The following is a 17,461-nucleotide window of genomic DNA, read 5'->3' on the forward strand; positions in this document are numbered from 1 at the left end:
AAAGCAAACGCGGTTCCAAGCATCACAGCTCCATTGAGGATTCCTCTTTGCGCTTTGCTCTTGAAAAATCGGTAGCATTCAGATTCAAAAATCTCTTCATCTGGGTACCTTGTTTCCTGTAGGGCCATTATGGATATCTGATTTTCGTGAAGAGCTTTGGTGAGGGTTTTCAGCTTGCCAGTTTGTGTAAGTGAATTTATGTTGAAAGTTGCTAGAAAGGTTTTAGATTTTGGCCTGAGTTTTTGACTCTTCGGGGTACACCGAGACGCTCCGACTCGTCTCTTGCATGATGTCGGGTCTCCCCCAGAATCCGAACGAGATTCGTGCGCCGTAGCGTTCACGACGAGGGATTTATCCGAAGATTTACCCCTTGGGGTATGTTTCTTGAAATGTTGTGCCATCATGCTTTTTGACTTGACTTTGCTTTGGACGGGTACCCATCCTTTTACAACTAGGGTTGTTAGCCCTAGAGGTTGTCTCAAGATGTTTTCTGGCTTTTGGTCATTTACCAGTCTTTGCCGTAACCCTGGCAAGGGACCAGTTTTTTTTCACGGTGGTATTTTACTTCCCTACTACCCTCTGACTCTGCTGGCGGCAGAGCCAGCGAGCTTCCCCAATTCCAATGGGACGCGTCAATGTGTCAACTAATGTCTATATAAGCTGGCTGTATTTTGCAGCGCCAGTCATTAGTCATTGGTCATTGGGAGAGTGAGGCCACAGTTGGTCGGTCAGTAAAATGGATGGTAAACAGTGAGTGAGTCAATTGGAAGGAGATGCCTCAGTCGGTCAGTTAGTTGAAGATACGGACGAAAAGGCTTGCCATGAAGTTATAGAAGGATAGACTTGCCAAGAAGTCATATGGATGGAGACACTTGCCAAGAAGTGTTGTACTGAGATGATAGTAGTCAGTAATCTGGATGGAGAAGAAGCAGTCACATGGATACTTAGTCATCAGTGAAACAAAGAGGATGCATCACCAAATTAGGCTTGATACACCTACAGCAAACACCAAGTCAAAGGAATACGTCGTAATTACATTCAAAGAGTTGAAGGTACAGTCAAGTGAACCAGTGAGGGATAAATTTCGTGTATACTTGTTAAATTTCCGGTAAAGAGGAATTCAAATTAATGCCTAGTTTCTTTCAGTTGCAATTCCATACTTTTATATTCTCATCTGTTTTATCGCAGCAGTTCTTACTATTTTTATTGAAATTATTTCAAGAATATATTTTGTTCTTTCAAATTAATTTATCGTTTTATTTCAATGGTAGACTTACATAACTTCAAATTTAATTGGGAACCTAACAACAATCTCCTTTTCTTAGAACCTGTATGGTATGTTGTCAAAAGTAAGCTTATTACCCCACACCCTAGAAATATTCAAGATTATCATTCTATTATCTCTGCACTGTGTTGTAGCTGGCGCCCATCAAATAACGTATGTGTAAGTAATCAGGTAAGAACTAAGTGTGAGTACAAGGTCCGACGATTGAGTATTATATTCAATGAATATTAATTTTCATATTTTTCATTTTAATTCAGATTTATATATTTCTAAAGTAAGTAAGTGAGTTAGGAACATTCTATATATTGTCGCCCAAACGTGGGGCTCGATTAAATTCAGAACTTGTTTTGAATGACAGCATACCATTGTTTCATTTTGGGAACAGTATGCACATCTAAAGCCAGCGGAATTATAGCCGGTAAATGTGAGGAGTGTAATTTTGTGATATATATTTGTATTTTGGTGGCATGTCAAGGGACTTGAAGAGGAAAATTAATTTGAGATCGCGTACTTTTATTAGTGAACCAAAGATGGACAAGGAGGGCAATAGTAAGTCACGTGACGAGGAGACTGTTGCTTCTATGAACATCCAAGGTGAGGTTGAGAGTCGTGAGCTGATGAACATGATTGAAGGTTCTGATGTAATTCCGGAAAGTGCGGAAGTTGGGAAGCACACCGAAACTCAAAAGGAAATCGCGAGGTGGGTGGGGATGTACCAAAATTTTATAAATTTGCTGATGGCCAGATTTACCGAGATCTGTAATGAAAATATGATACTGAGCGAAAATAGTAATAAACAGATGGAAGAATTAATTAGTAGGAATGAAAATAGTAATAAAGAAATGAAAGGATTATTTAGCCTGTAATGAATATAGGAATAAACACATGAAAGAATTACTCGAAAATCGGAATAAACAGATAATTAGCCACTTCGAACAAGTAATTAGTAGTAATAATGAAACTTTTAATAAACAGATTAACAGTAACACGGAAAAATTAATTGTGGTAACAATGCGATCATTAGTGATATAGATATTAAGATATAAGAGATAAATAATCAAACATCTAAGTTAGAAAGTAAGTCAAATGAAAAGTGTGTTGGTATTGAAGGTAAAATGAAGTTGAGTCGGAGCAATCTTCATATTCAGACCGAGCGAGTCAAGGAAGTATGTAGAGGGGACTGTAACAACATCATACTCTTAAGTAATAAAATTTCTAGCAATCAGGAACAAATTCTTGAGGTAGTCGAGAAAAGATTGGACAAGATTTACAATGCAGTCGGGGTAGATATGAGGGAACAGATTAGTAGAAATGAACAAATTGAAAGCAAGGTTGCGCGGGTCACTGAACTACGGAACGAACAGGAAACGCTATAACAGCAGGCGAGGAGGGAGAGGAAGAATTGCAGGAAGAAGTTAGAATAGTGGAAGGGAATGCTGAGAGAGTAGCAGAAGCAGAAATTTTGAACTGCCAGGGAGTGATACGGCAGGAATTTAGAGGTGATACGGTTTGAGAGGTGATAGTAGCGAGTGGTTTGTTCAGTAGGGATCGTGGTTTACCTATGTTTTCTGGAAAACAGTTCAATGCTATGGAATTTGTAAAATTAGTCGAGAAAAGATTTGCAAGTAAGTTGAGGAATAATATTATTGAATGGGAATATGTGTTGGAGATTTTGTCTAATGTTCTTATCGGTGAAAGGAAAATATGGTTTCGAGTGTACTGGAATACTATGTCTAATTTGTGAAACTTTAAAGAGAAATTCATTGACAGGCTTTGGGAGGAATGTGTGCAAGGGCGCGAGAGAGAACGCATGATGTTTAGTGAAAGTAGTAGAGTACAGAGGGGGGGGAAATGTTAGCCAAGTATCAGAGGCGAGATAGTAATCATGATCAGTAGAGAATTAAGAGTTATGTCGATGGTGATAGGGGTCAGAAGAGTAACCAGAGCGAATCCGTAGATGGGAGGCGTATGGATTTGATATATCAGAGAGATTATGATATGCCAAATACGAAGGTTATCAAGGTGTCGTTATCGAGCCAGAGTATTTCAAACTCACAGGGACTCGGATAAGTAAGTTAAGTGAACAGGCCGAAGGTAGAAGATGAACAGGTATGTAGTATAAGTAGTTATGCAGTGAAAGTAGATTTAAGGGTACAGTGTGATTGTGACCTAAGTAGTGATAAGTCAAAAGTTTTAAGTAATGACGTAGTCATAGATAAAGTAATTAATAGTAGTATTAATTTAGACATAAGAAGTGATCTTATAAGTGATGTAAGTACTTATAATGCCGATAATATACTCTTAGTAGTGAGGTAGTAACTCCGATGATAGAAATTGCGATATGGAGAAGGTAAGTGAAGGTACTATTCGATATTATAACAGCTGTTGGTAATAAGTCACGGTGAGTCAATAAAATGATAGCGGTACCAATCACGATTGAATATAACTGTAAGTTTCAGCCATGCCTTGTTGTATCAAATCTTGTGCATTCAGTTATTTTATGAGCTGACTGGGTTTCAAATCATGAAGGTAGTATAGACTTTGAATTAGCTAGTGTGTGTTAGTTCTGGGAGAAATCTAGCAAAGAAGAACGTGTTAATTATGATGGTCTGAGGTAAGTGATTGTAACGTGTGTTCTTTTAAAGATATGAGAGGTAAGTGAAGGTGTTCCTAGTGAGAGGAAATGTTTTGATGTGTGTCTCGTGTCCATACGACCAGGATCCGAGGGATAGTCTGTGTGAGGCAGTGGCTTGAGATAATTTGAGTGAATTACAGGAGGAGTAATTGTGTTCGATGTTAGGTGAACATCGAGTTGTATTTCGTGATAAGTCAAGAAGAACACGAATATGAACATAAATGTGTAGTACATGACCATTCATCATTTGTGTGAGGTAAGTAGCGCATTCAACTTAAATATGCCAGTGCCGTCGTAGAAAGAGTAAACATTACGCTGGATTACAGAGAAATTGAAACATCTTGTAGATATAGTGATCCTTTAATTATTGTTGCCAAGGAGGATGGATTTATTGAGATATGTAACTTAATAAGGGCAAAATTAATTCAGTTTGAGTGACAAGGTGCTACTCAGAGTTCCATTCCCACCATCTGCAGAGGCGGGAAATATGTCTAAATTCTTTCTTTTGTATCAGGGGTATTTCACTATTGTGAACCGTATCGGGAAGTGTGCATATTCCTTAACAGATCAAGAAGGGAAGATTGTCGGTACTTATAACATAAACAATTTGAAGAAGTACTTCACGTGAGATTTGTTGAGATAATAATATGATTAACTTTTGTGAGAAACTGGCAAAATAAAACTAACATCTGTGAATTTGCGTGTGAACCAAGACGTCGTATTCGTGCATTGAGCTCCAGTACATGGAAAAACGTGGAAAATAAGTGTTACATTGTCGTGTATTGTCTGGCAAGGAGAGAACGATACATTGGGCAGTTAACTGTGATGACAAAATGCAAGAAAAGTTCTCATATATAAGTGATTTTCATAAAATGTTTTGATTTAAAAATGTGTAATATTGTAAATTCGTATAAAATAACTTGTATGTGTTAAATTAAATGTTATACTCTTGTGTAGTGTACAATAAGGAGAGAACAGGACACTTAAGGAGTTATCTATGATGACACTGTGAAAGAATAGTTCTCATATCTGTGATATTTTATAAAATGTATTGATGTAAACAAATATTATTGTCGTATACACGTTTAAAGTGTTTATATGTGCCAGTGTTATATATATTATGTTCATAAATCAATCGATTCTTTGCCCTTCGATTTATTTATGAGGGAGGCGAATTGTAAATGTTCAAATCTCGTTTCAATGTGATACGTGTATTATTATTATTATTATTATTATTATTATTATTATTATTATTATTATTATTATTATTATATCTGTGAGATCACTATTATTGTAACTATTATTCTTGTTCAATTCAATTCTGTGATGATTATCGCTTGCGTGATTGTATTTAATTTATTGTGTGTATATATATGTGTGTGTGTGTGTGTGTGTGAATATTAGCACTTTACAATGTAAAGTAAGACTTGCTACATAATATCATATATGGATATGCTTTGTAATATGTTTTGACATTGCAACGCACATGTTGCAATACTGCTAGCGTAACTGCCGAGTCATCGCTCTGTCATTGTGAGCATTTAGCGATGAGCTCACTTTGTGGAGATACCTACTGAGTGCCCCAGGCAATTTTACCATTGTATATAACATTTGGAGCAGGGTGGAAGTATATCATACATATTTCTGAAGATTGCGTAGGTGTGTCAACTAATGTCTATATAAGCTGGCTGTATCTTGTAGCGTCAGTCATTAGTCATTGGTCATTGGGAGATTGAGGCCACAGTTGGTCGGTCAGTAAAATGGATGGTAAACAGTAAGTGAGTCAATTGGAAGGGGAGACTTCAGTCGGTCAGTTACTTGAAGATACGGACGAAAAGGCTTGCCATGAAGTTATAGAAGGATAGACTTGCCAAGAAGTCATATGGATGGAGACACTTGCCAAGAAGTGTTGTACTGAGATGATAGTAGTCAGTAATCTGGATGGAGAAGAAGCAGTCACATGGATACTTAGTCGTCAGTGAAACAAAGAGGATACATCACCAAATTAGGCTTGATACATCAACAGCAAACGCCAAGTCAAAGGAATACGTCGTAATTACACTCAAAGTGTTGAAGGTACAGTCAAGTGAACCAGTGAGAAATAAATGTCGTGTATAATTGTTAAATATCCGGTAAAGAGGAATTCAAATTAATGCCTAGTTTCTTTCAGTTGCAATTCCATACTTTTATATTCTCATATGTTTTATCGCAGCAGTTCTTACTATATTTATTGAAATTATTTCAAGAATATATTTCGTTCTATCAAATTAATTTATCGTTTTATATCAATGGTAGACTTACATAACCTCAAATTTAATGGGGAAACCGAACAACAATCTCCTTTTCCTAGAACCTGTATGGTATGTTGTCAAAAGTAAGCTTATTACCCCACAACCTAGAGATATTCAAGATTCTCATTCTATTATTGCTGCACTGTGTTGTAGCTGGCGCCCATCAAATAACGTATGTGTAAGTAATCAGGTAAGAACTAAGTGTGAGTACAAGGTCCGACGATTGAGTATTATATTCAATGAATATTAATTTTCATATTTTTCATTTTAATTCAGATTTATATATTTTTAAAGTAAGTAAGCCAGTTAGGAACGTTTTACAGGCACCTGATAGGGTAGATCGTGGGAGACCACTGGCAAAAATGGGGGCTATTGGACTAGACAAAAAAGTGATTGAATTGGTGGCTATATTTGTAGAAAACAGGACGTAAAATATTAGAGTAGGTGATGCGTTATCTGGAACTGTAATCATTAAGAGGAGAATTACTCAAGGCAGTACAATTGGACCTTTATGTTTTCTTATATATACAATTGATACGAGTAAGAACTGGAATCATAATTAAGGCAATTTGGGAATGATGTTATTTTGTATGCAGTAGTGAATAAGTTACAAATTAGTAAGCAACTGCAAATAGATCTCGACTGTGTTGTTAGATAGACTACAGGCAATGATGATAAACGGGGTTAAAATTCAGGTTGTGAGTTTCACTAATAAGAAAAGAACTCTCAGTTTTAATTACTGCATTGATGGGGTGAAAGCCCGTTGTGGGGATCACCGTAAATACCTAGGTGTTAGTATAAGGAAAGATCTTCATTGGGGTAATCACATAAATGGGATTGTAAATGAAGGGTACAGATCTCTGCACATTATTATGAGAGTATTTAGGGGTTGTAGTAAGGATGTAAAGAAGAGGGCATGTAAGTCTTTTTAAGACCCCAACTAGAGTATGGTTTCTGTGTATGGGACCCTCACCAGGGTTACTTGATTCGAGAACTGGAAAACCGCAAGAGAAAGCAGCTCGATTTGTTCTGGGTGATTTTCGACAAAGGAGTAGTGTTACGAACATGTTGCAGAGTTTGTGCTGGGAAGACTTGGGACAAAGGAGACGAGCTGCTCGATTAAGTGGTATGTTCCGAGCTGTCAGGGGAGAGGTGGCATGGAATGGCATTAGTAGACGAATAAGCCTGAGTTGTGCTTTTAAAAGTAGGAACGATCACAAGATGAAGATAAAGTTGGAATTCAAGAGAACAAATGTGTGCAAATATCCGTTTATAAGTAGGGGAGTTAGGGATTGTAATAATTTACCAAGGGAGATGTTAAATAATTTTCCACATTCTTTGCAATCATTTAAGGAAATGCTAGGAAAACAACAGATAGGAAATCTGCCACCTGGGCGACGGCCCTAAGTGCAGATCAAGATTGATTGATTGATTGATTGATTGATTGATTGATTGATTGATTGATTGATTGATTGATTGATTGATTGATTGATTGATTGATTGATTGATTGATTGATTGATTGATTGGAATCAACATCTGTCTTGAACTGAATGCAGTCTGACATAAGCGATTCAGAAGTGGCCCCGCAACAATAGAATTAATGCTTTGTTTTAGCAACATAAGACAAAATTTAGAAAAGGAATGTCGCTTGTATTAAGTCTAGTGTGTATAAATGATGTGAAAAATTGTTGCCGTCTCATGCGCGATGTGTGAGTTTTAAGTGGATTTACTATACGTGTTCATATTTTATGTTTCTGATGCGCATGTAACAAGTAACACAATTTGTTAATAGCTATTTTTCAGCTCCTGATATAGTGGAAACGGCAGGTGAGGTGAGCGGTGTAGTGTCATATTCCTCTAGAAATAACGAAAGAGTGAACACAAATAGGACGAGACGGAATATGAGGCTGCATGGAAATTAAGATAAGAATTATTTGTTTCAGAATATATAATGCCATAAAGTTAAAGCTGGGAAGCGAGTGTTCCAAGTTTTAGAGGTTCTTGGTAAACAGATAAGGTGTTTTGTACAACTTCTCTAGGAATATATCACATTTAATTTTAGCATGCAATGGTAATGGAAGTATATGTCAGAGCAAAGTAATTTGCACATCGTGTTCCGTTATGGCCACATTGTTCCACTCATTATCTTGCGAGAGGGTCGTTAATACTGGCGAATGATGTGTCTGTTGGCACTGAAAAGGAAGAGAAATACAAGTCACCAGGGAACTATGAAAACAAAAGACGGGAGAAAAATCATATGCTGGACTAAAAAATAAAATTATGTTCGAAAAACTCTCAACTGACTTCACTGTAATTATCAAATGTCTTCCCGCTCTCCCAGAGACATGTGTATAAAGATATCGTAAGTGGAACTTGGCAATTGTTACACAAAGATTAAAGTGAAAGTCATCTAGTAAATGTGGATTGCAATGCAAAGTTTTCCTTAAAGGGCTCTTATTCATCCACAGGTACAGAACTGACTGCGTGGGAGAGTTCATTTTAAACATATGGTAAAATGCACTGCGTGAATGAAAAATGTGTGCAATAATCACAGATCGTGATTAGAGGCGGATATTTGGACTGCGGACGTCGTCAAAAGCGATATTACTTTACTTCTGGATAAGAAATTGAAGGGACAATTAAGCAGGTTTCAACAGTCTAACTCACAGTTGTGGCATGTCTGTAACAAAGGTGCCACTTCCACCTTAGGAAAGTTGCGGGAAAAGGGCAAAGAACGCAAAATTACAGGCACATGCAAAGTACCCATGATCGGGTTTTGTACAACTTTTAAGGAATTTTGATTTTCCTGTTCCGGATTGTTCATGGCAATTGATAATATTCAACTACTGTAATGCTAGTGGACGAAATACTCATTTATTGTTTGGATGTTGAAATAGCGCCTTATGAACAGACAAGCCTCACTTGTGAGTTAGAGAGTTGAAACCTACTTAATTGTCCTGGCACTCGTCATAATGATTATCGGAAGGTATTTTTCGTACACCCTGTGTAATTATAATTTAGAAACCAATGATGTCATATTTTAAAGACGCTATGGCTCACTAACAACAATTTATAATATTGTATGACAATAGATCACATACGCATGACGTAGTTACGAAATAGGTACCTATTACAACCTCTAGGAATGCGGAGCCTGATCAGTACTTGATTATGGTGTGCGCATAGTTTCGCGTTTCAGAAGGTAATTAAAGTTAGGAAGTCATTGGGAAGGAAGAGATTTAGAAGGCCATCGTAAATGGCAGTTAATGGGGCTCGAAGATTTTAAGCACTGATCGCATTCATAGTTAAAATTGTGGGTTATTACTGAGAATCATACTCAAGCTGTACCAGATCTGTCGTCAAAATGAGAAAAGGAACATGCGAGAAGCTTATTTAAAAAAGGTACCAAATCCAAAAGAAGGTAAAAAATCACAGGAGAGAAGAAAAACTCTCAGAGTGTTAATTTTTAACTGAAAATTCTCTTTAGTGCTTTTATTGCGCTTATTTAATGCATTATTATATAAAGTATTTCTGTTAACACTTTTGCAGTTGAGGAAATGTTCAATAAATGTTGATGGATTTGGTACATTTTGGAACTGAAATTCTTAATAATTCCATCTGAAAGGCACACATTTCACTGCAGTTAACAGAACCTTTGAGAAAATGACTATATTTAAATGTAAAATTATTAAAATTCAGTTACTTATTGTGAAGGCATAAATTAGTTAAATAAAAATATTAAATGAAAGAATATAAATTGTGCAAAGGACTTAATTTTAGCAAATATAAATGTCTACTGAACAAGAATACAGTAAATAACTTGTCAGACAGACAAATCATAAATTATTTCAGTACCACTAATACCATTACCATCTGGTAAAATTAATGCGTGTGTATAGAAAGGTAAGTCATTCTCCTTGTACACCATTACCCAGAGAAGTTGGACTGAACCATTTTCTTTGGCAAGGATATGATTTTGATGTTGAATGATATTGATGTTCAACCGGTTTGAGCTGTCTAGGAATGCAGCAGTATATCGGACGTTCTTTAAGACTCCATGTTCACAGAATGGTGCCAGCTATAGAAATGGACAGTATATGGGAAAACTGCTTTTGTCTTCTCAAGAATTACTATACCTAGTACATAACACCATCTGCCTGACATAATAAGATTCGCCAATGTTAATTTTGGAAGTTTTTGCATCATATCAAAACTCACTGTGACTGTGTTATGTGGAATCACGTTCAGATGCTGGATAAAGGCCCTGTCGCGATGCTTATGAAAAAGTCGCCGAAAAACCGGGCTTTTCTTTTCTTCCTCCTCAGTTGACGCTTTCATATTCACGTTAAACTAAAGGTATTCGCTGCAGATATCCTGTTTCACATTTCCGAATCGAGGATTAAACTTGGTAACAAAACTCTGTAACGCAAGATTTTTATAAAATAATTATAAGGTTGTAAACTCAAGCACATGCAGCTAAAATGCTTTGTATAAATTGAGACAAAAATACTAGGCCTTTTTGACTGCAAGAAGTCCCAGTAAAGGAGATAATTTTATCACTAGAAAAAGATTGACAAACTCGTGAAGTAAGAGCGAATTAAGAATCATTTTCAAATTTTACTTGGGCAATCTACCTTAAACGAGACGAAAAGTAATAGGTGGCTTGAAAACGGTAGCAGATCTAGCGAGCATTTAAAATGGCCAAACATCGGCTGTTTCACGTTCAGATGTCCGACTCGTCGGCTGAATGGTCAGCGTACTGGCCTTCGGTTCAGAGGGTCCCGGGTTCGATTCCCGGCCGGGTCGGGGATTTTAGCCTTAATTGGTTAATTCCAATGGCCCAGGGGCTGGGTGTTTGTGCTGTCCCCAACATTCCTGCAACTCACACACCACACATAACACTATCCTCCACCACAATAACACGCAGTTACCTATGCATGGCAGATGCCGCCCACCCTCATCGGAGGGTCTGCCTTACAAGGGCTGCACTCGGCTAGAAATAGCCACACGAAATTATTATTATTATTATTATTATTATTATACGTTCAGATGTCGGTTAGTTCACTGATGTCACTTTGTTTTCACTTGTGCTGAAACGTTAGGTGCAGTACTAGTGCAGTTAAAAGGTCAATAATATATCGATTAAGATTAAGAAGAGGAAAACATTGGTGTATTTAGCATAACCACATCGGATGAAACATCTACATGATAATAACTGGGTAAATAAGGTAGAAAGTATGCTAGGCAGAAAAATAACGCGAGAATGCTGAGATAGAGGGAATCAGAACGAAGAAAAGTAGCTGGGTAAGAAAATAACTATTAGAATGAAAGGTAATGAGAAGCATATTATCAAGTCAGAATTAGGCCCAAAAGAACACTACTGAAATTCCGTGAAATTAGCTAATGAATGAAAGGAGGGAATAAATAAATAAAGAAAAAGGAAATTAAATAAATAAATAAATAAATAAATAAATAAATAAATAAATAAATAAATAAATAAATACATAAAGACAAAATTTACGAATAGAGGTATGGTGTGGTGGTTAACTGGTATCTATGTTATACTGGAAGTGGATCACTAAAATGATCAGTGAGAGCTTACCATAAAACGAATAAAACACGTCCACTAGTGAAGGTGTACCATCACTGGCCCCGGATAGTGGATGTGTACAGTATAAGATTATTAGTAGGGCGCGTTTAATTTGGCGGTGAATTTTTACCAGCTCTCAATATGATTCAAACAATAGACTGATATATTTGTCCTATAACAGGACCTCCTATTAGCGACCAACTATCATACCAGGCATCTGCATGAATGTAATTATCATCAGTTGGTTATTGTTATGTTATACATATGTGCAGCTATGGTTGAATCAGTGAAGTTCTACGAACATCTTAGGGTGGAGCAGGGAAACCCCAAATAAAATTGTGTCTTCATGGACAGAGAAAGGTACCAGTCATTTATCAGCAAGGTTAAATCACTATAATCTGGACATAAAAGAGGGACGGCAACGGTTACAATGTTTTGAAGAGATATGAAGTGCTCGAGGTGAATGGAATAACGAAATTAACACAAATTCTTACTGAAGAAGGCACGATAAAGTACTACATTGACGATGAAGAGCTGCATGATATTCTGCATGATGCTCATGTAACGAGTGGCCGCGGTGGAAGCGACCGAATGATAAAATGCTTAAAGACAAAGTACTTTAACGTACAGAGGTGTCCATATTCATTTTAACTTACATGGGACTTGTTTACAAAAACAAAAAGGTTAGAAGGAAGGAATAGTAGTGAAGCATATGCTGTTCAAAGAGTTAAATTCCAGATGTCAAGTTGATCTAATTGACTTTCAATCACAACCAGATGGAGACTATAAATTCATAGTGGTTTATCAGGTCCATTTGTTGTTCCGAGGCCACTGAACTCCAAAGCAGATGAGGTGATATGCGATAACATCATTGACATTTTTATGTTGTTAGGCGCTCCGTCTGTGTTGAAGTCAGACAATCGTCGAGTTTGTTAACAAAATAATGAACAGCCTAACTGAACTATGGTCCAATTTTAAGATTGTGCAAGGCCAGTGCCAAGGCAGTGTAGAGCGAGCAAATCAAGATATAAAAAATATGCCAACTACATCGATGCAGGAGCACAACACCGCTGAGTGGAGCCGTGTACTAAGGCCTGTCCAGTTAATGAAGAACAGCGCTGTACATTTTTGAATTAAAAGGTCCCCATACGAAGCGATATTCGGATGCCCTCCTGAACATGGTTTGTCTTCATCAAGTTTACTTCCTGAAGCGTTGGTGAAGGTTCACTCTGAGAATGACCTTGAAAATATAATTAATCAGATATGTGATAGCAGTGAGAAAGAGACTGAAACGTTGCTGGATAATGATTATAGCAAATCCCCAGTGCAAGAGGATAATGTACCAACAGGAACAGAGATTGAGAACGGAGAAAAATAATTTGCTCCGGACAATAATGAATACTGCCTGACTGATTTAGACGAGTCTGCTCGTGCTAATAAAGAAATAGAACTGAGACGTACAAGTGCTTAGAAGAACAAGCACAAAGAATGCAAAAGTGCTCGGATCGTTGTTTGCCACCGGTGGAAGAGGGATGTACAGTGAGAGTTCCAGTTCCCGACTTCGATTGAGGAAGATGAGATGCAACGTCGATCTTGGGTGTCATCCTCGAAACAATGGCTGATGGCTTCTAGCAAATCGGGACGAGATATTGTGTGCTGAGCCAGCTTTACGCAAGGTACTAAATTGATTGCTGTTGCATATTTTGGGAAGGGACGATACGATAAGCGATTGTGACAACATTTTTCTCAGGTCCCAGTTCAGTACTTTTTCTCTTAGAATAAGCTTAGAGGAGGAAGTTCCAGCAATGAAAACTGTTGCCTTGAGGACAGTTGCGTCGTCTCAGTAAACAGTAAGCGGCCAGGGATTCTTCGAATGCAACTGCCAGCTCAAATGTCAGACTTTGAGATGATTTTGAAAATAGCAAAATGTGCTGTGCAACTCTAAGTACCATAGTGCACATCAAAGCTGCATTAAATTCATTTTCAATTATATTATCATTTTCATAAACTAAAATGCAACTTTCAGCGCAGCAAATTATTTTTTTCTGTTCATACCTTACACTTTTCATGCTATTTTATATAACATGATTACCTATGTTTTCAAATTGAAGCTCATAAACTGCATCTTTTGGAATATGACTATGTATTCAATTGCAGCACTATGGTTTATATTCGTTACCTCTTGGCAGTCAAGGTATACCACCATTAACGATGGTGCACTATCCCTAGTGAATGTGTCATTTTTGGCAAAATTGGTATCAATAATCCACTTTTACTACAGGAGTCAGTGAAGGTGCGCTATCACCAGTGATGGTATACCTTCGCTGAAACTTCCATTTCTACTATAACATCTGTAAGAATAAGGGTCAAGGAGTGAAACATGACGAGCGTATTGTTCTGTGGATAAACAATGGAAGAAGCTTATCTGTTGAGAGTATTTAGAAGGACAGACTTTAGGGTCAAATAACTGGGTAGTGAACCCAAAGCAAAAAGAGAAAAATTGCAAAATTATTTAATAAAGAGTGCGTCACAAAAGGAAGGACAGCAATTGCTCGTACATTAAAAATAGTTGGTAACAGAAAATAAGAGGAAAGTGATTAAGCACTAATTTAACTAATGAAGGAACAGGATACATGTTTGTTCTAGGATATATAACACTGTTTAACATCTACGACAAAATGTGATAATTTGGAACATGGTTATAAACTCTTATTTAATTGCAATAAGAAAAAGTCATGTATCAAAACATAATTTTGGATTACAAAAAATGAATACTCTATCCTAAATTTAAGGTAAATCGGATCCACGTAAAACTGGAAGTCTCGTGGATATGATCACAATATCAAGAGTGACATGGAAATAAAAATAAATCCTTACTTCCTTTCTTATTTTCAGTGTTAATTCTTGATATAGAATTTCAGGGAGTCTACCTTAACTGGTTTCAGTTGCAATAAGGAGACCAAAGACAAGCATGGGTCTCATTTAGAATTACGCTATTATTTTGGCTTAACTGTCGAATGTAAGTTGGAGTAGTAAGCTTTTATTGAAATGAACCAACTGTATTAATTTAATGATAGTATGAAGGAAAAATAGTACTTTCACAGCACTTCAAATATTCATAATAAAATTTCTCTGTGATTCCCTGTTATTAACAAGACTCTTGGTATCACTCTACAAATGGTTTACGAGATCGTCTTTCACTGCAATAATAAATAAATCATATCGATTGAATAAATTACTTAACCTAGATCATATTTTACGAGTGGAGTTCCGGTCTACGAGGAGATACAAATAGTACTTGTACTGAGACAAACATGTTTACTTATGAAAGTAAGCGTTCATTCCCCAGAGGAGAAACTGGTTAGCGGTACTTGTAACATCAGCTGTATGGTCTCTCTGGGAGACCTTGGTTTGAATCACTTCATGACATTTAATTCTTGGATCAGAAATCTAGATATATCAAATAACATGTACTGACTGAGTAACTGACTGACTGACTGACAGATTCATCATTGCTGAGCCAAAACTACTTCAGAGAAATAAATGAAATTTTGGGGGTGCTAAGGGGGTGAAGAGGGGATGAATTGATTAAATGAGTATATCTATATCTCAAAAGCTGAACAGATTACAGGCGTAAAGATTGTTACTTGAAATCTCCTTTAAAATAAAGAAATACGTATTATTTGTTTTCGGAAAATCACCTTAAGGTGGTAAAAACGTGAAAACGGGGTTGAATACCTCTTATGAGGAAACTTTATCTCCAAAATCGAAGACATTACAGACATGAAAATCAAAGACATACACAAATATCAAGTTTTAGTAAAGGAAGATATCCTAGAGTTAGAGTTAATGATATTCAAGGCAAGGCAAACATAGGCAGCAACGATTGGAGACTTCAAAATTCAAAAGATGGAGGGTGCGCGTTTAAGTGTGTCATCAACAACCGAACTATCAACAATTACCAGGCCCAGAATAATATCAGACAGGAGAATAATAATTCATCGCTGTTCCTTCATTAACACTACAGGAGCAACGGGACAGAAAATGACAAGACGGAAATTCAGGAGGGTAAATAAATCTGAAATCACTTCATTCCCCCAACTTCACAGAATCATCCAACAAATGCATCCACAATGGACCACTCAATTAAATGAAAGGTAATGAAATGCACCTCAATTAAATGACCAACAGGAAAAATAAGGAGCAGAGACCTAGCACGATTCACTACATGTTATCCCAAAGGGATCTCGGCCCAAAAACTCGGTCTAATAATAAGTAAAATCCGCAGACTTATACTGTAGCCTCAGAGCTTACCGGTACACCTCCAAATACAAAGGAAACAAGGTAGATGAAATATAAATGGTAGTTAACGTGCCAGATCGATAGTCAACGCTCAATGCAATTATAAGAAAGGAGGAAGCCACTACAAGGCCCCATAACCAAATAGAGGATTGATGACTTCAGTACCGGCCGACAAGAGCAAAATAATCCCATACTTATTCAGCCACATCACAGAACGGTAAGTTATTACAATAACAATGTTAACCGATATCAAGCTCCACTGATAAAATACCATAGACAGGTAGGTTAATTCAAAATGAACATTACAGCACCACATTAAATCGAAAATGACATCTAAAGAACAGGTTATGCCAGAGAACATAAGTAGAACCAAAAGCACACACGGAAAGAGTAAGTACATTTAACTAAAGAATATCGCCCTAAATGAGTTGCAGATACATTTAAATGAGTATTCGCCAAATCCACCATGACACCTAGGAAACATATCAAGGCAATGTACAACCTCCCCTTAGAGTCGACATTCCACCATTAACATAACCCACACTACACCAACAACATGACACCACACCAGTGACCACCAGTGTACTTGTGTCAGCCCCGAAATTAAAAGGATATAACACAATTCTCGAAAACATGCCAACAAATCACATTGTGCCCACCCCAATATAATCACCACAACAACCACCATTATGGCTCCAGAGGAACCAGTCACCTCATGACGAAACCATAATCTCCGCAATCAACCCTCACGCTACCTCAACACACATCAATATAAACAGAGGATCAGACACAAAACATTAAGGTTAAAAGGAGGTACGCTCCTCAGGTCATGAATCCTTTCACCATCTCAACTTTAACCAAACATCAACAGACAGAAGGTGCAATACCCCTTGTATATTACATGAAAACTACAACTTCAAATAGAACAATACAATGGTAAATAGGTGCTAATTTAGAGCAAAATCTTCACCTAATATTGATGACAGCGGTGCACAGGCTGAATACTTATGACTCCTTTCAAAACACGAAGCCAACATCATGACCTAAATTTGCATTGGGAACAGAGATAATTTACAAATTTACACAGGTTAACCTAACTCATAAGCAACATAGCAAACATGAAATAAATTAGAAGACAGGTGTTTCGTGTGGAGAATATAATATAGAACTCATGACCAAATTTCCTTAAGGGAATGACATCCAGTTTGTCCGAAAAGAGCAGCCCATACTACTGAAAAACATCTTATTCACATGGATATGCCATACAACATACTTTACAAATCATATTTTAGAGTGATCTTGACATCGTGAATGTTCGTTAGTCTCTTTCTAGACCTCATTCGATTTTTAATTATTT

Source organism: Anabrus simplex, chromosome 2, assembly GCF_040414725.1.
Source record: "Anabrus simplex isolate iqAnaSimp1 chromosome 2, ASM4041472v1, whole genome shotgun sequence".
Lineage (NCBI taxonomy): Eukaryota > Metazoa > Arthropoda > Insecta > Orthoptera > Tettigoniidae > Anabrus > Anabrus simplex.